Consider the following 24772-nt stretch of genomic DNA (forward strand, 5'->3'; position numbering starts at 1 on the left):
CTTCTCCCTCATTGGATTTAGAGCCATCAAAATATAATTTCCAAAACAAAGATGTATTTACAGGTTTATCTAAAAAATTAACACACTTTGAATTATCAGTTTGGGCAAAATTTTCGACTTGGGACAAAACTGAATTTTCTAAGTAAGGTGAGGTATGAGCATTGCAATTGCCGAGGAAAGAATCTACCAAGTAATTGCCTATGATACTGCTGTTGTATGCTATTGCTTCATTTTCTCCCTCCAATTCAGTTACTATGTACTTCTGGTGTAACTCTCGTTCAACCTTTATTTGATTCGGTTTACCATTGTAGGGTAACCACATGTGCGACCAGTCGATTGAGAAGTATCTGTGGAGTTTTTCGGACCAATCCCTGCTAAGAATCAAGCCATAGAATTCTGGGATATCAGCTACTAGAATGTCAATAACCTGACATACCTTCGGGTTAGACGACAATCTTATGGTCACTTGATTAAGTTCACCAATCACTTCGACTTGAGATCGATCAAGCTGAACTATGCGCACTGCGGATTTTTGTGGTTGAACATTCAACTTGGCACATATTGATCTGCGTAAATCATTGAAGCACCAGAATCAACCAAACAATTGTGTACATTTTTATTGAAAATTTCATAAGTGAGAAGAAAAGGGGGAGTATGAGACCTTGATCTTCCTCCAATCAAGGCGATGTCATTTGGATCTATCTTATTGATCGTGTTGGTTGGAGGTCTTCCCATGTTGTGGGAAGCTACAGCTGTAGGCAAATATGTAGTAGGCACGGCATGTAATTCTTTCATCATTATTTTCTGTTGATGTTTCAATTTGCTCAATTCATAAAGAGTGATATTAGCCCTAGTCTTTTTCATGTCATCAATAATATTGTATTCTATTTCATCTAACACTATCAGTGTTTTTGATGGAGGTGTTTGATCTGATTGGACTGGGCTAGATTGAGTCACTTTAGCGGTCATTTTCTTTGTTGCGACTTTATCTTTTGCTGCAGGGCTTGCGCCCTTCTGCTTAGGGGTAGTTTCGGGAGGATCAAGTTGATTTTTGCTTCTTGTGCTAACCGAAAATGCTTCTTGATCTTCTTCTTGCAGGAGGATGAAATCCCACATTCCTTGTAGTTCCACAACTTCTTCGTCATCGGTCTGCCCTTCAGTGGTATTCTCTTCTTCTTCCTCTTCTTCGGATTCGACGTTTGAGATAGCATTGGGTGGTTTCACATCCATTGAAGGACCTCTTTTAAAAGTTCTGTAGGGCTTTTTTGAAGAAGTTTCTGCTACTTGTTTTTTTATGTCAATCATCTCATTGGACATGGCCTTTAATACTTTTTGCAATCCTTCCAAATCGAAAGGGTCTTTCATTTGTTTCTTCTTGGTGTCTTCCTTGAAGGAGATTTTCTTAGATTTGCGTTCCTCCATCGCAGATCTTTTTTCCAGGGCAACTACGTGTTTCTCTACTGCTATCGCCTCTGTCAAGTTTTCAACTAAGGTTGTCTTATTTGCCCTATCCACGAAGATTGCCAAGTTTGATGGTAAGGCCGTAATATACCATTCAAATCTTACTTCTTCGCTGGGTTGAGAAGTAGCGGGAATTTTGTTGAGGATTTTATTGAACCGTAAATTGAAATCTTTGATGGGTTCTCTAGCCTCAGCTTTAAGATTGGATAGGTCATTGATTAACGTCGCCGTTGATCTGTCATCACCAAACTTGGTAAGGAATTGACTTTGAAAAATGTCCCAACTCGTGATAGACCCGGAAGGTAATGAAAAGTACCATGACCCGGCTGTTCCTTGCATTGTATAGGGAAAAATCCGGACGACAGCATCCTCGTTGGTAACTCCGTTGAGATTTACAGAAAGCATGAAATTATTAATATTCTCTTTAGCTAGCATGCCTGCTTCTGGATTGAATTTGGGTATCCATTTCTCAGGATGGGCCGGTATTTGGCTCAGGGGTGGAGGCATTAAAACTGCCCCAGGATTGTTCCATGGAGACTGGGCCATCGTTGAGATGCTAGTAAATGAAAGTGCAGAGGATGATCCCTGATGCTGGGAAGATGAAGATATTATGATCTTTGATGATTGAAGAAGAGGGGTTGTGGAAGATGGATGAGTGGTTTGGAATGAAGATGTGGGTGGCTGACTTTACGGTGAGGGAGTTGAAATGGACGATGTAGATGAAAGAGTCTCACTGTCAGACTTTGGTGGTGTTCTCCTTGCTCTTTTCCTGGTGGGGAGAGGCAATTCAGTTGGCTGGATGCCAAATTTTTCACTCTTTAATCTGGTCAGGGGATGAGCAGGATTGTACTGCGAAGCCATGCTGCTTTGAGATTTATCAGACCTCTGTGTAAAAATAGAAAATCCCCGGAGTTTGCAAATCAGATTTTGAACTTCAGGGGGTTCAATGGTAAATTGGTCTGAATTATTAGGTTATGTAGCAGCGGTTGATACTCGAGCGACTTCTAACTCTGGATTTAAACGTACTGGAGAAGTCGGGGGAGTTGTTGAGGGCGATTTACTCTCAGAATGGTATTTAGATTTTGATTTAGGTGCCATTCATAGTTTGGGCCCTCCTAGCGCCAAATATGTTGAAGCCCAGAAAATTAGGTCGACAACAAGGGGGATACCCACCCGGTCCGGACCTTGGTTGGCAGCTCCTTATCCGTTTGGTATAGCGGGTCCGACTGGGGATAATGGGACCATTTTCCCAATCTAAGGGGTGTGTGTGTGTGTAGAGTTGGATGATGCTGATCTAGGAGTATTTAAAGCTAATTTAATTCAAACTTCTAAACTAACTCTATACTATTGTAATATAATGAGAAACAACACATCTAATCTACGCTGACCTGGGGTGTATTTCTTCTATTATGCGATCTAAAGAGATTTTGAACAATAACTGGTAATAAAGATCATTCAGCTATCACAAGAATAGAAATCAATTAAGATAAACCACTTTGCATAAAAAGTTAAGCAAAACAGTTGTGAACAGCATATCGCATAATAAGTTATTCATATATCAAACACAAATAAATGACTCCACTGTACAGAAGTGCCAAATGGTAACCCACACATTCATGCATTAACATATAAACAACTGAAAACTGTATATCACTTTAAGAATATAAGCAGAAATTGGTCAAGAGATAAAAGTACCATTTATGACTAGTTCCACTCATAAGCTTTAAGCAACAACGATTTATCTCTACTTGTTCTAACATCTACTAAGAGTACAAAAGTGCAACATCAGTAGCAGACATCAAATGCAAACATTGATAAATCTTGATCCATCCATTCATCAAAAACCCCCTCCGAGGGTGCAAAAGTGCATGTTCTGAGGACAAGTTTTTTGACAAATTTCTGGACCCTTCAAATGCCTGAGAAGGGTTTAAATACTACTAACTAATTAATCTTAATTACATAAATTTAGGACACGGTTTTAAATGACCGCCCTTCTACTAAAGCAAATTTATTTCTAAAACTTGAATCTAATTTCTAACCGTTTCTGTATTTGCTCCTTAGTGCTGTAAGCAATGCAACATTCGCCTGGGAAGAGTCAGTTGGTCATCTTCTCCTTTCGTTTCAGCTATGAAAATAGAAATAACAAGCGTTGGCACCGCTTCCTGGCAAACTAGAAGATATTTTCGAAAATCTTCCTCTGGCTTGGTGTATTCACTATGTGTATACTTGGTAATAACCCAAATTTCTCTCAAATTGATTGTGCTTTTGCTATTTCGGTTTCTGGCCTTGCGAATGACTGAATAAGTTAGGGACTTTGCTTTCTGAACAATTCTCTGTATTGAAAACTGCCTCCGTTCTTTGTTCCAGGCTTTTCTGGTGCATTTTCCCTTTTTAGCGCCTTTTTCTTTTTGCTTTACCCAGTCTAAGCTTCATGATCTTTTGTAAACATGCTGCTTTTGTGTGCCTTTGACTCTGGCCGTTGGATGGTCTATTGAGAACATCATCTGTTGAGTGATATTCTGGAACCTGTAGTCCTGTTGCATGCGGCATCCGTTTGTGAAGGCATCTCTTCTCTGTTCTCCGAGCATTGACGCTTTCCCCTTTTCCTTAGATGTTTCCTGCACATTGCTTTATGTTATTTGCTGTCTTATAGTTTACGCAAAGGAAAAGAGTAATGATGAAAAGATTGACATGAAAGCTTTAAGCTCTAATGAATGCATAATCATGACACCCATAATGAACTGACTCTTTGAAAAACACAACACAATCCTTCTTGGATACTTTGGCGTACAATCATTAATTTCTTTCAAGGCGCACGCCCAATTTTGGTCTACAAACAGCTTTCCTTGAATACTGTGTCGAGGAAATTTTGCGATGGGTGATTTCTGCGACTCGCATCGCAGTATCGAGGATTGTGTCATCGCAGGAATTGATGATCGCATACATCGCAGATCGCATACATCACAGATCGCAACATCGCAGATCGCGATATCGCAGATCGCGATATCGCAGATCGCGATATCGCAGATCGCGATATCGTAGATCGCGCTTAGTCATCCAATCATTGTGTGCTGCTTATGCGATGTTGCGATATGCGACGTCGCATATCAGCCGTCGACGATTCCTTAAGTTTTTCATTTAAGAGCACTTCACAATATATGCGATGCAATGAATTTCGCGTCGCTTCTTCGTAGCTTATTATGTGCATAGAAAAACGTTTCACTCTCTTCTCGCGATGCGATACAGCTTTAGGGAGTTAAAATACAAAATTTTTGATAAAATGTTTTTTTGGATTTTTATTAAGGGTCCCAATTTGCTTGGTGTTATCACTAATACCAAACAAAGAGGGGGTTTGTTGGTGGCCACAACAACTAACAAATTGTGGATCACTCTCGTAAAGATGCAGCCACCAGGAAGTCCCGTTCCCATAGGAGTCAAGCACAGTGATCAGCGCCATGACTTGTGGTCGACTGAGGCAGTATGCAACATTATTGGTGTTTCCCTTCTTGTACTGAATGTTCAAATAGAATTGTTGCAGGTATATGGACCATTTCTGATGGTGATCATTCTGTAACTTCCCTTATGTCTGTATGAACTGCAGGGGTCGGTGGTCTGTGTGGATGGCCATTTCCTTCCCTAGAATGCAATGTTTCCATTGACGACAGGCCTGCACATTGGAATACATTTCTTTGTTGTAAGTCAGATACTTTCAAACTGTGTCTGAAAATGTCTCACTGTGGTAAGCCACTAGATGCCCCTACTGAGTAAGAATTGCACCAATAACATAGTCGGAGGTGTTTGTCTCAATATCAAATGGTTGTTGCAAGTCTGGTAATGTGAGCATTGATGCAGATAAGAGGCGATGCTTCAACTTGAATTTTTTTTTCTATTGGGTTTCAGACCAAAAAAAATTTGCTTTCGCTCCGCCCTTGGTGACTTCACTTAAAGGCCAAGTGATATGAGAGAACCCCAACAAGAACCTGCAAAGACCCAAAAAGTTGCGGAGCTCTGTTAGAGTGGTTGGGACTAGCCAATCCTGAAGGACTTGTATCTTAGCCACATGCACACCCTGCTCACCAAGGATGTACCCCAGATATTGAACCTAGGTCATGCCAAAAGTTCATTTCTCCAAATTGGTACACAGTTTGTGTTGTCGTAGGGTTTGAAGGATTTGTCGAATATGGCGGAGGTGCTCTTCCCAACTCTAGTTGAAGATAAAGATGTCATCTAAATACACCACCACGAATGCATTGGTGAAGGGTCACAAGATGTCATCCATCAATCTCATGAAGGTTGTGGGGGCATTTTTCAACCCGAAAGGCATGACCAACCATTCAAAAAGGCCCTCCTTGGATTTGAAGGCATTCTTCCACACATCAAAGGGTTTGATGGGTACCTAGTGATAACCGGAGTTCAAGTTGATCTTGCTGAAATATTTGGCCCCCTTGAGCTAGTCCAGAAGGTCATCAATCTGTGGGATTGGGTACCTATTTCGGACTGTGATATTGTTCAATGCTCGATAGTCAACACAGAGTCTCCAGGTCCCATCCTTCTTCTGTACCAATATAATCGAGCTCCCACAGGGTGATGAGCCTGACCTGATGTGCCCTTTCTACAATAGCTCTTGAATCTGCCTCTTGATCTCATCATTCTCCAAAACAGAGCATTGATAGATCAGTCCATTGGGTAGCGACGCACCCGAGGTTAGATCGATGGAGTGCTTGACCTGATAGTGCAGAGGTACACCTGTAGGTGAGATGAAAATGTCCCTGTACTCCTCCACAACCTTGTCCATCTACTACTAATTCGCAGAGGAGCCCTGTCTGGAAGTCGTGGCCACAACCTTCTTCCTACACTGAGGGTGAATCATAGGGAAAACAAATTTTCTAATATGAGATATGATCTTACTGCATTGCTTTGCAGTGATCAAAGAGATTGTAGTAGGTGGGGCTACCTCTGGTATCCTATACAACTTATTACCCAAAGTAATAATCACAGAGCGAGGTCTAGACTCATATAAAACATGTCGCTTCCACAAGTATGGTTGTCTTAATAATACATCATAAACTTCAATATGAGAAACATCACACATTACCTCATCCGTGAAGGGCTTGATTCTTGCGGGCAAGGCGACACTTCTAGTTGACACATAGATCTCGTCCTTGGTGAAGCCACCCGATGGTGTACAACTGTGGATGTGCTGTCATCAATAGGCCCAACTGCTTCACGATCTCTATTGAAATGAGGTTCTTTTGGCTCCCTCTGTCGACAATGAACTACAACGAAGAACCTCTCACCCACATTTGTGAGTGGAAACGGTGTTCCCCATCCTTTGGATCTTCAGGCTCATTCTTTTGGATCTTGGTGGTGGCCACAGTGACACTAGGCTCTGCATCAATGATCTACTTCCCTTTGCCATTCCTCTTGTCAGGTTCTAACTCAGAGTCAGAATATGCATCTGATTCGGAAGCCTTCAACCCAACCACCAGTGACTGCTTGGCCTGACACTCACTTGTGTTGTAGTGGAGCTCTTATGGAACTCACACCATTTTCTTGTGTCCTTCTTTGTCTTCGTGGTGTTTTTCTTTGCTTTCAGCTTCAACGAGTTGTCTTGGGTCACCCCGCCTTGTCTTTGTCCTTTGCTATGTGGTTTGGGGCCGCACTTTCCTTGCTTTGGATTCACAGATCCAAACTCTCACTTCTTTTGTTTAAACTTTTGCTCAATCTTGATAGTGTATCCGTATGTCATGCTGAGCGAGGAGATGTCTTTTCTTCCACCATGGGAGGCCGTCGAGGTTTGCGAGGCTAGTCTTGTAAAGGTTCAACCGGATCGAGCCCTAACTCCTTATACCCTTACCTTGTTGGGGAGATGCAAAGAAAAACAGAGAAAGAGAAGACTGCTCTGATACCACTGATCTAAACTTAAACAAGAATGCAAAAAATTACACTTATAACCATAAATACAGAAATGCAGCATAAATAACACTTCATTTCTTTAATATGAGAATACTAAAATATGCTTACAAACAGATCGGAAATAAACTAGCTCGGGTAGTGGTAGCTTATCTCTGTTAGGTTGTGTTATATTCTTTCCATGACTACCCCATGTGTAGGGGGCTCACAGGGGGGGTGGTTTCCCCCCCTTGTTATCGGGAAAACTAGTGTCTATGCAGAACTGCTAGTCCCACTAAGGGTGATAGCTACCTTAGAAAAAAACACACTAAAACCACTTTCATTTTCCTTTATGAGAAATAGATGAGAGAAGAATAAAGGAGACCAACCTCAGTCTTGCACTTGGTTCCTTGCTTGATTCCTCTCCCTTCTGATAGTCTTCTGCTACTTGTTTCCTTGTACACCCAGCTTCAAAGAGCACCTGTAGAATCAAAGTAGCATAACACTATACAAGAACATAGATCTATTATCATAAACAATATAGGATCAGATGTATATTAACCACACAAATTCATACAACATCAATCACACAAAAATGTGGAGGAAAACTTGAATAGCTTTATTAATAATCAAGAAAGAGCAAAGAGGATTACAACCAATTGTTCCGACCCAGCATCATCCTCTCAGCAAGAAGCCCTTCTTCACCTCATGAAAAGCTTAGATCACCCAACACTATGATATTGCACCAAGAAACCAGCAACACTTCCTTACAAGATACAAAATTCCAGCCTCTGGATCTCTGGGATGAGGGATCCATATATAGATGTTTGCAAGGGGGGTGAGTTAGCTTTTGAGATTTGATTAGTGTCTTCTCTCTGATAGTTCTTGATTCCACTTGGAGATTGATGATCTCTTACTCATCCCTGGTCGAATTCAGAGAGGCAAGTGTCATAGGAGAGGTTTCTGGAAGATTCCATGCTCCTCCACCTTGCAGATTGACCCTGCCGTTTGTCCCTTCTCGGCGATCGCACCCCATAGAAGGGTTTTTTGACATGCATCGCACCTATTGTGTGTATGGAGCAGGTGAAATGGTCCAGTTTTGACTAGTTCTGAGTAGTTTTTCATGGAGAACTTCTGGGAGAAGATGTAATCAGTTGACCTTGTTCTTTTAAGGGTCGGAACAATACTTTTAGGGACTTAAGAGCCCTTAGTTTATTGACATTTATGATTGGGGTTGCAGTGCCCAAAAATGTCTATAACAGTTTCCCCCTAAAGCATGAGGTCGTTAATTTGTCGATGTCGGGTGAAATGCTTTATCATGAGGATCTGAAGTTCTTTCAAGCTTGAAGGAGACCTGTAATAAGATACAATACAATACATTATCTTCATATTATTTTCATGATCTAGCTGAGGTGGGCATTCCCATGCTCAGCTTCATAAATTCATTTTCATGTACATAGGACAGACAATCGTCTGAGTGTAGGCTGATGATTCTGGTAGAGCCATCATCCCTTAGATTGGATGATTATCTGTGTAGAAATGATGTACATTTGATGTCTCTATTTTCCTGAATATATATCACAGCCCGGATGGATGAAACTAGATGCGGGGTCTTCAATCTCATTCGATCTTCACTGAAAGTACAAGTCGATCCATGGGAGAGATGTTCTAGAGTCGAAAATGGAAAGACATCGCCTGATTACCAGCCAATCATGTAAGTTGTTAACAGGCATGAGAGGAATCACCGATAATGACGATGACCCTCAAGGTACTACAATACAATTCACGTGGTGTGAATAAAGGACTTGGCGTCAAACACCACAGAAAATCTTTCGGTCGAAGGCCATTGATGTAAACCTGTCGCTGGAAGTGAGAAACTTGCCATTGAGGCATGCAAGCTTCAAAGTACTAAAAGGGTTGTTCCTAGATCGAATTCTTGGATAATGAGTTGATGTCGACAAGAAGCGATCCGTCATAGGAGGGCCTTAGTGAATCCCACATCAATGACACGGAACGGAGCAAATGATTTTAATGGAGGTGAAAATGATCTGGTGATATAAGGTTCAGGGTGGCGGTCATGAAAGAATGGAGCGAAAATGTATTGCAGTGGGTGAGACACAGGTGAATTCTCTGAGCGACTTCTCTTGAACATATCAGTGACACTGACATGATGGATTGGTAGCATTAACCCCAAATGTGGATGGTGTGACGAAACCATGGTGATGTGACCAATGAATGGAACAACCCAACCCCACTCAGATGCGGAGTGAAAGTGTCATGTTCAAGAGCGACTTGCTACCAACAAAGTTTCTTCAAGTTTTCTTCCCAATTTTTCCCCAGTCATTGCTGACCAGTACCTCTTTATTTTGTCAAGCTTGAGGAGGATAACATATGCTTTTTCTATAATTTTCCCTTCGTGAAAACCCATCGCTATGTTTTAACGAGCCTAGCGATAGTGAAACTCGTTCTTGTCTGTTATGGACAAGTTTGTCGCTATTAGGTTTTAACGAGTTTAATGACAAAGATAACTCGGTCCTTTTCAATTTTAGAGAGTCTGAAAAGGGATGTAAAGGAAACTCCACAAATCCTTTTTCGTCATCTAATCCCTTAAGTCCGAAAAAGTATAAAACAATACAAAAGGGATGAATTTTCAGTAATTTTAACGAGCCGAACAAAACAAGCGCTCGATCTTTTTGTGTAATAATGCCTTAGGTCCAAAAAGATTAAAATCTAAAGGAGGGATAGCACTTCCGGTCACTTTAACGAGCTGGAGAGGCCAATGGCTCGGAAATCTTTTCATATTTTACGAGTCAGTTGAAAAGAGCTTAAAGGAGACTCGTCTTTGAGGAACGAGTGATAAATTCGGGTAGCAGCTGATTCCAGGTAAGGTTTGGAATTTTCCAATCACGGCAGTGTCACAAGGATGGCTAACAGGATCACTCTTCACAGTTGTTCCTCAAAAGGGGTAAACAATCAAATGGAGGTGAATGATCGGCCAATACAGAGTGGAGGTGATGATGAGAACACGACCAAGGCTTTAAAGGCTGAAGTACTACATTCACGATGGTTATTTACCGGAAATTGGTTCATTTTTTATTTTAAAATGAGCTTAAACTCTGGAGAAACATTTGCTCATTGCTTATGTTTATTTTTTAACGAGCTTGAAGTCCGCGTTAAAACTGCTCGATCCAGTCGTATAATAGGAATGTCTCATCTAAAAATGACATTTTTCAAAGCTTTGCCCTGCATCCTTTCTTTATGCAAGTTAGGAAACGACCAATCCTACGAGTTTAAAGGGGTAGAGGACCTATAAATTTAAAAAATAAATGGTCGCTCTTCGCTTGCACGCCAAAAGGTTTGCATTCCCCCAGGTATAGCGAAGTAGAGTTTCCAGGTTACCCCTCAATTTGCAGACAAAACATTTGTTTTATCAGGAAAGGCCTACCTTTTCAGGTTACCCCTCAATTTGCAGACAAAACATTTGTTCTATCGGGAAAGGCCTACCTTTTTAGGTTACCAGAGGTTGTTCTATCTATACCACAAACAAAACACTTCTTCGGCGATGTCTACCGAAATAGACAAAGGTGAGTGGCACAGACGCCTCCACTCACATAACTTTGATGAGGGAATCTTATTCTAGACTAATCCCATTTTCCTAAATGGACGGGTGTGTTAGACTAGTCATATATCCCTCGCAGAAACCTACCCTATACTTGAAGTTTCCCTGCCGAAGTAGACCAGGGTGCATGCCCCCTGGGTTTCAGTCATATCCTTCGAATCACTCGCGCTCATCAGGAGGACGGACTGGGGATTGATGAGACATTCCTTGCATGAAAATACCATTCAGGGTTGGTATATGACTATTTGCTCTGTGTGAACCGGGAAATGAAAGTTGGTCTACGAGCTTGACCACTCTTCCTTCGTGCGGAAAACACATTACTCTAAAGAGTGAGGAGACAATGGCTCCCATGCAATAAATATAGTCTCGTCCAAGGAGTAGATTATAATCTAGGGGTCCTTGGACTACCATTACGTTCATGTGAACGGTTTTCCCTCTCAATGTTATGGGCACATTGGGAAGGATCCCTAATGGTTGACTGGTTCCTTTGTCAAAGCCTGTTAGATTTCTCATCTCAGGCAAAAGCGATGGCGAACCAAGCGCTTTCCAAGCAGTTGAGGAAAGGATACTCATAGAAGCCCCTTCATCTATGATGGTACCGGCCATGACCATTCTATATATTTGAGCGATGATTCGGAATGGTACACTAGCCGGTAAACGGGGTCTGCCTAGTAGATTCCAGTCAAAGGAAACAACCAGGTTGCTTGGAGGTGGGACCGAATAGACGACCGGATATGACTCTGATGAACTTCCTTCCTGCGGTAAAGGAATGGGTAGACTGCCCCCATGTTCATCGGAGTCTATGCTTACGAAACGAATTTGGACGGTGTCATCCTTGTTCTCTTCGGTGACTGTATCATCTGAAGATGGATCCTCTGAAGGCAAGACCGGGTCAACTACCACCTCGACCTTTTGACTTTCATCTGGTGTGGATTCAGATGGTTTATCTTCAATGATAGATGCTTCGGCCGACCACAAGGGCGTGTCAGCCGGATTTTCAACTAGTGACGGATTCGGTAGGAGTTTCTTATATCCAGGAGGAAGCCGTAACGGTGAAACTGGACGGTCATCCAGAACTCTTTTAGCCTCGTCTAAGAAGGGACAATGGTGGATGGTGTGATTGCCTTCACATAGTTTACAAGGAAATTTACATTTTCCTTTTTGTCCAGGGGCTTCACTTTCACTAGTCAACGGTGTACTTTCAACATGATCAGAGGTTGACGACACCAGATTGTGCAAACGAGGAGAACAATCCCTTAAGATCCGAGGGATGCAAGGACAATCTCGATGATAGTGCTCTCCTTTGCAAATGACACATGGCGATTTAGGCCTGGTCGGTGCAGCGTGTGGATTTTCGCTAGACGATGCCTGGTTGCCCCTTTTCGCCTTTGGCTCCTTCTTCTTCTTCTCTTTCTTCTTCTTTTCCTTCTTCTTCTCGGTTACTTGATTTTTGGCTTTACCAGCTTCATCAAGCAAAGAGGAAGGAGGAGAGGAAGAATTGGACGAAGTAGAGGGTTGGGGGATAACTCTGGAATCATTTAGTTGCTGACTTGATTGTTCAGGAATCGCGGTGTTATGAACGATAGAGGTTGAGAAGAGCCATACGGGCAAGCCGATTGTCAATCCTGGAAGCGACAATGTGGCCATATGGGGTGCACCAACATCTCCCCAAGAGGAGAAGGGACTAGGATTTCCTCCAAGGGGAACTCCTTGGTTGGTGGACTCCATTTTCCTCAACCTAAGACCAACATAGGAAAGGTGATAATTATTCCATTTAAAATAAATTTTAGACGCTTCGACACAACTTGTTTTTTCAATTTTTAAGAGTCGAGAAAAAACAAAAGATGACTCTAGTCGCCTTCGATTTTGAATGAGCCTAAAGTGACAAGTGCTCAGATGGACCTTTTCCGTTAAGGAGTCTGAAAAGGAACAAAAGGGACTGCTCTGGAAATCTAGACAGAGGGATTACCAAACCAATCGCAAAACTGCAGAATACTTTTTACGGTATGGCAGTCAATCTTCCCGAATGTTGTGTTCAGTGCATTGTGGTCGATAGGGCGGCAGACACAACTTCCTATGGATAAAGGATTAAGCCTATTGTGGTCTCCCAAAATATACTCGACGGTACGTGGGAGCACAAGTCCATACTGGCACTTATCGTCTCAAAGTGGAGGAATCACCCAACCAACAGTGAAAACAACAGTTACCAGGCTTTACGACGCCGGAATACGTCTCTAGCCTAGACTTCTAGATGTTGTGCGTTAGGTTCCAAAGCGTTTTTAGATTCATTAAATTTATTTTATGGTTGATCTTGCTTAAGAAATTTTCCTTTCAGGTTCACCACGTGATGTAGATGTACAATTCCTAAAATTCAATCTAAGATGATAAACAGTCGTTTAATCTTCTTTTTGCAAATGAAAATCCTAGCTACTAAGGAAAGAGAGATGGCGTTCTTTCAACAAAGAGAAAAGAGCACACACTATATGCACTGTCCTAAATCAAACCAACAAACAGTCTAAATGAAAATGCACATGCATGTATTTTTTTTCAGCCTTCTTAATGTGTAAATGATAAAAAGAAAGCTAATGTGCAAATCTGAATTATTTTTCAAAGTGACAATTACTAACAAGTTTCTTTTCAAGACAAAATGAGGACAATGACAACACTTTGCGATTCGGAATTGAAAACTTGCTTTCGACACTTGAAAAACTACTAATTCAAATCAAATACAAGAGTAACAATGTAATCAACTATCAAGAACAATCGGGTTCTTTTCTATGACTGAAAATGACACTTGCGACACTTTCAAATCAAGAAACAACAGTACAATTATACTACTTCCTTGTAAAGGAGAACTAAAAATGACTCAAAATATATAAAAACATTTACAGTTCTTTGCACAATGGAGGCGGAATAACAACAAGGAAGGGGGTTTCAACAGAGGTGTACTGACTACAGGCAGCAAAACTCTTGAATAGAGCTGAAAATAATGAACACAGAAACCAAAATTTAGGAACAAGGCCTTGTCTGATTAGCGCACTTGTAACATAGTGAAACTGAAATGTAGCGCACCTACTACACTCGGGAAGTGCGATGCATTTGAAGTTCATAGAACAGGCAGTGTGCTGGACCAGGGACGAGACTTTGATTGGGTTCTGAGTCACAGTTTGCAGTTCAGTTCAAGGATTTAGGCCGAGTAAGTGGTAATCAGTAAATCAATCATAGGGGTAGATCTAAAGAGGTTACTAGAGCCACCACAAGGGAAATTAGAGAGCTTGTAAATCAATTGTTTAATTCATAAACAAAACCCAGAGATAGACTGAAGCGGCATTTATCTACTTTGCATTTGCATAGCAAATGCAGTTCGAAGGCTACCTGGCTCAACTTCAGGCTCCGTCTGTAAGTTTATAAAGTAAACAAATGTAGATAAACAAACAATCTATTCGCTCCCCAGCGGAGTCGCCATTTTGTTATCGGGAAAACTAGTGTCTATGCAGAACTGCTAGTCCCACTAAGGGTGATAGCTACCTTAGAAACAAACACACTAAAACCACTTTCGTTTTCCTTTATGAGAAATAGATGAGAGAAGAATAAAGGAGACCAACCTCAGTCTTGCGCTTGGTTCCTTGCTTGATTCCTCTCCCTTCTGATAGTCTTCCGCTACTTGTTTCCTTGTACACCCAGCTTCAAAGAGCACCTGTAGAATCAAAGCAGCATAACACTATATGAGAACATAGATCTATTATCATAAACAATATAGGATCAGATGTATATTAACCACACAAATGCATACAACATCAATCACACAAAAATGTGGAGGAAAACTTGAATAGCTTTATTAATAATCAAGAAAGAGCAAAGAGGATTACAACCAATTGTTCCGACCCAGCATCATCCTCTCAGCAAGAAGCCCTTCTTCACCTCATGAAAAGCTTAGATCACCCAACACTATGATATTGCACCAAGAAACCAGCAACACTTCCTTACAAGATACAAAATTCCAGCCTCTGGATCTCTGGGATGAGGGATCCATATATAGATGTTTGCAAGGGGGGTGAGTCAGCTTTTGAGATTTGATTAGTGTCTTCTCTCTGATAGTTCTTGATTCCACTTGGAGATTGATGATATCTTACTCATCCCTGGTCGAATTCAGAGAAGCAAGTGTCACAGGAGAGGTTTCTGGAAGATTCCATGCTCCTCCACCTTGCGGATTGACCAAGGTTAATTTTAGGGGCGAATAATAGCCCAAATGCGAAATTTAAGGCTTTTTATATTTTAATGGGGCGAATTTTTAATTAAAATAATAATTTTTTTTTTATATAATTAGCCCATATTTTATTTAAATTTTTTTTTTTTTTTTTTTTTTTATTATTATTTTATTTTAGCCCAGGGCGGATAAACTAACCGAATCGTATTTGATCAAAATCGCCCCATTTTGATATTTGCGGAATCGTATTTGATCAAAATCGCCCCCATTTTGATATTTGCTCCTGGTTTGGGAGAGCAAAATGGCCATTTTTGATTTACAGTTTGGGTTTTCTGGTTTGGGAGTGGTTTGTGAGGGTCGATTTGGTCATGGGATGTTAGATTTGTTTTGAAATGGAGGGTGGAGCTTAATTTGTTTTCAAATGGAGGGCGGCTCCCTGTTTTGACGGATTCAGCCCGCTGTTTTGGTGTATATGGCTCCCTGGGTCCCTGTATAAAAATGGTTTTGAAATAGGTTTTTTCATCCTAGTTCACAAATCTAGCAGTAGCAGTTTCGGTGGGATATTCTTGCATTTTCAGATTTCAATCCGCTTATTCTTCTCTGGTTTCGGTATCCATTGTTTCTTGGATTTGAACGGCTCATGCCACTGCAGCAGCAACAACAACAGTCGGTACTTGACCGAATTGTTGGCTGAGCGCGAGAAATTAGGCCCCTTTATTCTCATGTTCGTGTAAAAGGTATATTAACTCTGCTGATATTCAAGCATGGGATAAGTAGCCGTGATCTTCTTACTCTTTTTATGATTGTCTGTGTCCTCCCTTTTGTTGTGTTGTTGAGCTGGAAAGTTATCAGTACTTACCCTAAATATTACAGCATTTGGATGTTTGCAGTCTGCCAGTATCCCAAGATGAATATTGTGATGGAGAAGGCAACTTCCTGCTTCTGATTCCCATGTATTTTTCGTGTTGGAAAGATCTAGGCAATGATTGTTGTATTGTTCATATTTTTCATTCAGCTTGATCTCGGTACAATTGTCTCAAATGTCTTTTATGGTGAGAGGGAGCGTTATAGTCATGTTGCCAAGTATGGGCTGGTTCATAGGGTTGAGTGGGGGAATTGGGTGTTTTCTTGCCTGAGTCATGGGTCAGTTAGCACTATTTATATCAAATGTGGCCTGAATACTATTTGAAACTGGAGATACTGATGACCTCAATGATGTGAAAAATTGGAGATACCGTATGGCCTCAATGGTGTTTGTAATCAAAATATGGATTGAACACAGTGTCTGTATAGACTGTAGTTCAAGTTTTGTATAGACCTTTTGAAAAGTTTTTGAGGCAAGAAATATGTTGTATTAATATTGTCTGATTTGTAATAGAGAAACTGATATGAGGTGCTTTGGACTACTTGGGAATGAATTTTTGTCTCAGATGTTGATAGTCTGTACTGTGGTAGACAATAAGATTATTTCTTTTCTCAGGGATTGCAATTGCTTTCCGGAAGATGGGGTATACCTGTTCATGGTACTTATTTCGACATCAAGTTGATAAACCTTCCTTAGACTTGAGTTTTGTTTGGTTCTTGTTCGTTGGGTGATGATAAAAAATGTAATATTCATTTGTATTGGTTGATTTTATACTCATGGAACTTGTTTCTTATTGTACTCAGTTCTTTTGATGCAAGAAAGAACAACAGACTAGTTTGAGCTTGGGGTACTTGAAGCGACAGCAGCTCTCTTCTCAAGCGGTATGTGTTCTAGTTCTCAAGTGTAATATGAGTAAATTTAGAATGTACTGCCGTTTGACAATACTTGTAAGCACTTTGAAGCAAATGTGGCCTGAATGCTGTTTGAAACTGGAGATACTGATGACCTCAATGATGTGAAAAATTGGAGATACCGTATGGCCTCAATGGTGTTTGTAATCAAAATATGGATTGAACACAGTGTCTGTATAGACTGTAGTTCAAGTTTTGTATAGACCTTTTGAAAAGTTTTCATAAGAGGTACTTGAAGCGGCAGCAGCTCTCTTCTCAAGCGGTATGTGTTCTAGTTCTCAAGTGTAATATGAGTAAATTTAGAATGTACTACCTTAGTTGTCATTTCATCATCCAACAACAACTCTAATGTGTTCAAAAAACTTGGCTACCTCCACCATCGTTGCCCGATGAGAGATAATCCTTCTCCCTTCTCCTCTTCATTTGGTTATCCTTTGCCATCATACTAGAATACAATCTCCTCCACAATTGTAGTCTTCATCTCAAGGACTTCACATGAAAAATGAGTCTCTCTTTGTGGTTAATTGTACTATACCTTGGGTGCCAACATTCATAATTCTTGTTGTTGAACCAAGCTCTCCAGTTGCAGCAATAAGCTCGACACCTTTGTCTTATTGATTGCATTCTTTGAACAATGTTACTCAAGCCAATCCTTAAACCTTGGATTGATCAACCGATCTCTAAAGAACATTGCATCATGATGTTGTTCATCCCCTCTTCTACAATTTCTCTCTTATAGATGCATTCTTTGATTGTTCAAGGCCTCCTCCTTAATGACATTTGAGGGATAATTTTGCCTCCTTCCTTGTCTTAACATAAACTTGGTTTTGTTATCCATATTTCACATGGCTGCTAGGATCCATGGTCACTTCTGAAAATTGCTTGCAAGGTTATCTTGGCTTCATTATGCATTGTTTTTTCCTTTTGGGAACTCATCCTTCCTTGAGGATTGTCTAGCATCTACTACCTCAATTTGGATTTCTTGGATCAATTTAGTTCTCTCGTTCTCCTTTTGGACCAGTTGTCCATTCTCCTCACATGCAAAGCATGCATTCACATAAAATTCACCAATTTTAAAAATAAAAGGTTACCTGGCCTCTTCTGATGCCTCCAACATCAAATTTTGTCTTCCTTCCATGCTTTAGGAAGGTACTCCTTCTCTTTCTTCTATTCTTATGACAACTATGAATGATTGTCCCTCTTGAAAATCCTTATCATCTGCATCTATACACATAGCATCAATATCATAATCACCAAGCTCTTTAGCCGCATATGGTATATATGTTACAAGCACTTCTAGCTAACCTCCCATGAGACTTTCATTTATTGTCTCATCGACATCCTCTTTGTGTAGCTACCTCTACTGTTATGATGCTTTTTCCACCATATCTTCTATCAACAAATCCATATGTTGATTTGAACTCTTTATGCAGTCCATGAGACTCTCTGATAGTCTCTCTTCAACATCTTCCTCATCATCAAGGACTATTCCCTGCTCTGGTTCAAAATAGTGAACTAATTCAACTTTAGGCTCAACAGGTGCTTCATCTTCCTCCCTAGCTTTCTAGCTTTAGGGGGCTTCCTCTTAAAATCTTTTTTCTGACAAGTAATTTGGCCTTCTTCCTTAGGTCCCATCTCTACCTTTGGTATTCTTTTTCAAGCCTCATTTTGACTATGTTGAATCTCTCCTTCAACTCATAAATCTCCTTTTCAATTTCTTCTTTACTCATGCCATTTTCCTTGGCATGCTTCTCCCTTTTGTTATGGCCTCTCTTTGAATTATGTCCATCAGTAGCCATCTTCTTTCCTCCTTTCTTGTGAGCTTTCTCTTGCTCATTGTGAGCTACACTCAAGCCCCTTTAACAGTTCTTCTCCATCACTTGTTACCCAATATCTCACCCACTTCACCTCAACCTAGGCTTTTGGTATTCCTCTGGTTCCCTCCTCTGGAACCCACTTGAGCATGCTCTGGTCTTCTATGGCTTCTACACTTTTCTCACCTTTTGAGAACTCCACTTGTTCTCTTCTCTTTGAGGACCTCAGCTAGAAACCTTCTATGTTTTGTTTTGTAGCCTATTTGTCGTAAGTTTCTTGCCATACACTTTAAGAACTTTATTGGTCCTTTGTTACCACTCCTTCTACTATTACCACTGTAAGGATTAACTCCTTGTATACATTTAAAAAAAAATACAAACCAGTTACCTACTAGTTCCTTAACCTCTGAGGTCTCAATATCTCAGTTCTTCCTAGCTCTACACTTGGTTGGTACTTCTTTAATATGCTCCAATCCTGTATTCCATTCTCAATCTCTTTCTCTCCTCACTTTTTTTCTTAGGTTCCTCTTGCCCAAAATTTTCTTGGTTTCTTTGTCTCAACTTTGATGTCTCTTCTTCACGAGCAATCTTATAAATCTTTTTGGTTCACTGCAGAAACGTCCTCAATCACTTGTCAATCCCCAAGAGCATCAATATTGCTCTAGTACCACTTAATGCATACCTTTTGGCTACTCTCATATTTCCATCATTCAACGTAGTCCATCTCATTCATTCACCTTCCCATTTTTGGCTCTTCCGGTCCCTTTTTCTAGCAGCCTTAACTGTGGAACCTTACGTTATGACCCACTAGTCAATTGCTCTATTCCTTTGACCTTTGACATAACAAACAATCTTGATTTTCCCAGATTTTCCACAAGTTCTTTCTCATAGTGACTATACTCGCCCCTGTCTTGCATTCTAAACCTCCCTACTACCTTCAACACAACCACCCTTAATAAATATCTTCGCATAACCCACTTAGTTGTTCTAGGTCACTAGACAGTTCTCAACCTCCTTAGTTGAAGATTTGTTCCCACTGTGCCTTGAAACCTCACAGAATCTGCTTAAAGTGTGTAATAATTCTCCCAGGCCAAACTTGAAGTCAACACACACACCTGTCTCCTGGTATTTGAAAGCACTCAATCTCAATAATAAAGGTGCTTAGGCCTAACTTTACTCATATTACACTTGAGGTACTTGAAGCGGCAACAGCTCTCTTCTCAAGCGGTATGTGTTCTAGTTCTCAAGTGTAATATGAGTAAATTTAGAATGTACTGCTGTTTGACAATACTTGTAAGCACTTTGAAGCAAATGTGGCCTGAATGCTGTTTGAAACTGGAGATACTGATGACCTCAATGATGTGAAAAATTGGAGATACCGTATGGCCTCAATGGTGTTTGTAATCAAAATCTGGATTGAACACAGTGTCTGTATAGACTGTTGTATAGACTGTAGTCTAATTATGTATAGACTGTTGGTCTTAAGAGCATGCGATCATTGATCAAGCCATCATGACCCATGGCAGCTTTGAAGGGATAAAAGGAAGACGTGTTGAAGCCAATGCTGCCATTGGAGTTTGATTCTTGAATATCATGGAGATTAAGAAGAATTATGTTCCATGCTCAAGGTTAATTACATTAACGTTTTATGTGCTTACTCTACAAATGAATTTGAACAAGTTTTTCATGGAAACCTTTCGAAAAGAGAAAAAAGACCTTGCATTATAGTTTATTGGTGGATTCCTATATTTTCTTGGTTGTTGTTACATGTTGACTATTGGAAGATCTGTTTATATTACTGAGAATCTTTCACCTGAAAATGGAGCAGTAAAGGACATATTAACTGTTATACGCTTTTGATTTTTCTGCCTTTGAGAACCTTGTGAGTTGTATGTCATTGAAGGGTGACTTGGTTTGAATAGTTAGCTTTGGAGAGCAGTTAGAGGAAGAAATAACTCAAACCCAAACTCAACAATGGAATTTTTATCAATGTGTCCATTCCAATAGATTATTATTCTAAATCTGGATGATGTGGCAACAATAATTATATATTTTTTGGAATGTACCTCAGTGAATGATCACCTTTTGTAATATTTTAAGTGCCGCTACATAGAGATGTTATTTCTATGCTTAATTAATTGCATTGATGTGCCATAGAGCAATGCAATGCATCTGGATACTTGAAGTCTTGGAATTGCAGAGCAGCATTTGCTTGATTCCTTGGTAGCTGTTTGAAGATCCTAACCAAACTGATGTTTCTTTCAGAATTGTGGTTCTTTGTCATAGTAGTATAGTACGCTGTTCCTGAGATTACCTTTGGTTCTGTTTTGAGATCTGTAGAGAATTGTTGAGCAAGGGGGAGGATAGCTTCATCTTAATTTTAAAGCATCCCTCTACCCAATGTTAAGCTTGATGGGAAGAATTATCCTATCTTCAAGTGAAGGGTGCTAAACATATAATTGAAGAATTGATTGTTAAGACTTGTGGAGGGTAAGAAGACAAATTGCACTGTTGCTAAAGAATTAGTAAAGCTTTTGAAGCACAATGAAGATGTGCAGTACATTATAAGTTTTACTATTGCAGATCATATTGGTCCTCAAATTAGAAGTTTGATTAGTTCTTGTAATATTTGGACTAGGATTCTCTAACAGAACAAGGATTCTCTATTCTAGGAAATGACTGTATGCATTTTAAATGATTGGTTGTGTATATCACTGTTTATACGATACGTATTCAGGATGTGCAAGAAAAATTTGGAGGAGTTGATGATAGAATTGATCCTAAAGTTCGTAGTGCCACTGTTCCAATGGTTGAAAAAAATGTTTCAGCCATTTGTGACCAGTGTGAATGCCACTGATAAAGTGCCTAACTTTCTTGGTGGAATGTTACTGCAGAAAGAACATTGCTGGAACAGATTCACTTAAAAGAGTGTATACCGAGCACTTACACTGAAATCACTAAGAAGAAAGGGAAGAAGTCTGCATAGAAAAGTTTAAAGGAAACTTCACAAAAAACCCTTGAAAAATGATGTTGTATCAAGCAGGGCCATTATTGCAGAGATTGTGTCAAGGCCCATTACCACAGTAAATATATATTATTTAGAACTATGTTGTAATTTTTGTCAGGGTTCATGTTTAGGTTCAACTATCACTGGCTACCCTATTCTGGAAGAGCTTTTGCTCTCCTGAAGATATCTTGATCTAACTCTTCATTCTTTGTTTTCACCTCCATAAAAAATCTCTAGTGGATTCATAAATTTTCCTTTTATTGTGACAGACTATTTTATGTGGTATTGTTGGCATACCTCCTTCAAATGGTGTTATTCCTGAATCTCTAATGCACATGAAAGGCTTAGCTACCCTCAAACATCAGGTACTAATATATTGGAATTATCAATTGCAGCTTCTCAGGGAAAAGACACAATTCAGACATTTTATAGACGAGTAACTTACAAGTACTTTTGTTACAGTTGGTGCTTAGCAAGTTAGTGACAACAATCTGGAAAAGTATGCAGAAAAATTCAACCTTAGGGCAATTATACAGAAACATGCAAGAAGCCTATGAGCAAATGCAGACCCCAATGGTTTATCAGCCTCCACCTGCCTTGGTAATGGTCTTATTTTTGAGTTTGGGTGTTTCATTTTATCTAATTTTCCTCTCCCTTTATTTATTTGTCTTGTCATGTCCCAACCATTTATGCAGGCACTTAAGGAATTGAAAGAGTCCACAATTCAGTTGGCCGCAAGTACTGGGAATATGGATGCCCCAGTTGATGAATCAATTTTTAATGTTGACAAGGACGTGGATGACCTGCTTCTTGTTGAGGTGAAAGAACAAAAATTGAGTAATTTGTTGCAATCTCTGATGGTGGTTGGCTGCCTTGCAGTAATGCCCATCATTAGAAAGATCCCAACTTCTGTGCTTTGGGGTTACTTTGCCTTCATGGCCATAGAGAGTTTTCCAGGAAATCAATTTTGGGAAAGGCTATTGTTTCTTTTCACTGCTCCAAGCCGTAGATACAAGTATGAACTTTATTCAAACTATAATGTGATTGAATTTAATGCTTGTAATATAGTTTTCAAAGCTGATCAATGTTGAACTGATGGTTACAGAGAACTTTAGGAGTATCATGCTACATTTCTTGAAACGGTGCCTTTCAAGACAATTGCCACTTTCACCATTTTCCAGACATGTTATTTGTTGGCATGTTTTGGTATCACATGGGTGCCTATAGATGGTGTTCTCTTCCCACTACTAATCATGTTGTAACTTGTTAGTCCCAGCGAGGCAGTATATCCTTCCCAAGTTTTTCAAAGGAGCACATCTTCAAGAATTGGATGCAGTAGAGTATGAAGAAGCCCCTGGAATGCCATGCAATATAACAGTGAGTGCAAGACACATATCAAACAAATTTTAAAAATATTACTCAATTCTATTTCATAAGCCCTGCAACATGAACAATAATAAATTGAACTGTAACATATATTGATTGCAGGAAGCTGGAATTCAGGGGTTCGGACTAGGAAGCATGGGAACAGGTGAAAATGATGGCGAAGTTTTGGATGAGATGATTACATGAAGTCGCGGTGAGGTCAAACACACATATAGTCCACGGATAACTAGCTTGAGTGATTGCACACCAATTCATGGATCTGAGTCTGCATTAAGTCCCCAAGTTGCAGAAGCTAAACAAATATATAGCCCCCGTATAAGTGAGATCAGACAGACACATAGCCCTCACAGAGGGGAAAAGCATTTGGGCATTCCCCTGGTTAGTCAAGGAAAAAATATGAGTCCAAGTGCATTTGGTTTGAGGCCACATAAACCAACTTCCAATTAGGTGTTTGGAGTATAAATCCTCGGCTAGTAATCTTTCCCTTGAGTGAGCATATCTTATGTTTAATAGTACATATTTTGTTGGCTTATCATTATTTAATCATTGTGCCATAAATCACTCGGTTGTATTTGGTGTGTCTTCACAAAGAACCTCTGTCCATCTCAGAGGACAGGGTAGACCATATAGTGCGTGTAAAAAAATGTAATGGAAGTCAAGCTTGAAGTATTTCTGTTTTCTTGAAGCATGAAATCTATTATATCAGTCTTGTGGTTTTGTAGACCCCGTGGTATTAAAGGGTCCTGTGAGTGGTTTGAGCTTCATAGAAAGCCATCCTTATTCTACCAGTTGGATCATAACCACAAAGTTTGCAGCCTTTAATGTTTCATTGAAATAAAAAATGTGGAAATTAAACTTGACAAATGAAAAGGAAATGGTAAGGCTTACAATATTAGAACTTCTGTAAATGTTTTCCCTTGGTTAGTTTTTAAAGGTAATGGCTAAACCAGCAATTACCTTTAAAAAGATCCAATTCATTTCTCAGAGTGGTGCAAGTATTGCACTAGGCCCTCTTTATTTTGCATGGCCACATTTTTGTTCAGGCTAAAGTTGGATTTTTGATCTTCTTTTTTTGGTTTTTTCTTTCTTCTTGTTAACCCGTAACAGGGTTTCTGCAATAGAAGAGGGGCTGTGTATTCTTCCTGACCAGTTGGCCATTGTGGTGGCACATTGATGACAACCAATCTATGTTCTGAAGGACACAATTACATTATATACCACCTCTATGCCATTTCTGTAGATCAAAGTGCCAGACATTATGCACAGATTGAAGTCAAGGACCATGTAGGCTGGTGCCACTTGTTCGAGATTCAACTCTTGGGAAGAACACCATTTCCAAGGTCCTCCAAACTTGTAAGCAGCGGCCTACAGTTCAACTCTTCATTTAGTTGAACAACACTGTTGGTGGACCATCCTTAGCATTAACCATTTTCTTACAGTGAGCTACTTGGTTCTTGATATTCCGGACAAGTAGAGCTACCCTTACTAGCACTCAACTGTGTAAAGCGCCTTTTCCAATTTTTCCTGAATCACTGCCATGTTAACTCTGTCCATTGAAGGAATGCATGCAGAAGTTTTTATATCCTTTGTTTTATGTTAAAGTGTTTGGA

The 24772-nt window shown here is 40.0% G+C and overlaps 1 pseudogene; it reads left to right on the plus strand.

Annotated features, from left to right (window-relative positions):
* Positions 1-24299, plus strand: part of LOC149172967 (boron transporter 1-like) — a 60690-nt pseudogene extending 36391 nt beyond the window's left edge.
* Positions 24300-24772: the final 473 nt, after the last annotated feature.

This window comes from Pinus tabuliformis, chromosome 4_2, assembly GCF_031772625.1.
Source record: "Pinus tabuliformis cultivar Carrire ecotype Pingquan chromosome 4_2, CPIR1, whole genome shotgun sequence".
Lineage (NCBI taxonomy): Eukaryota > Viridiplantae > Streptophyta > Pinopsida > Pinales > Pinaceae > Pinus > Pinus tabuliformis.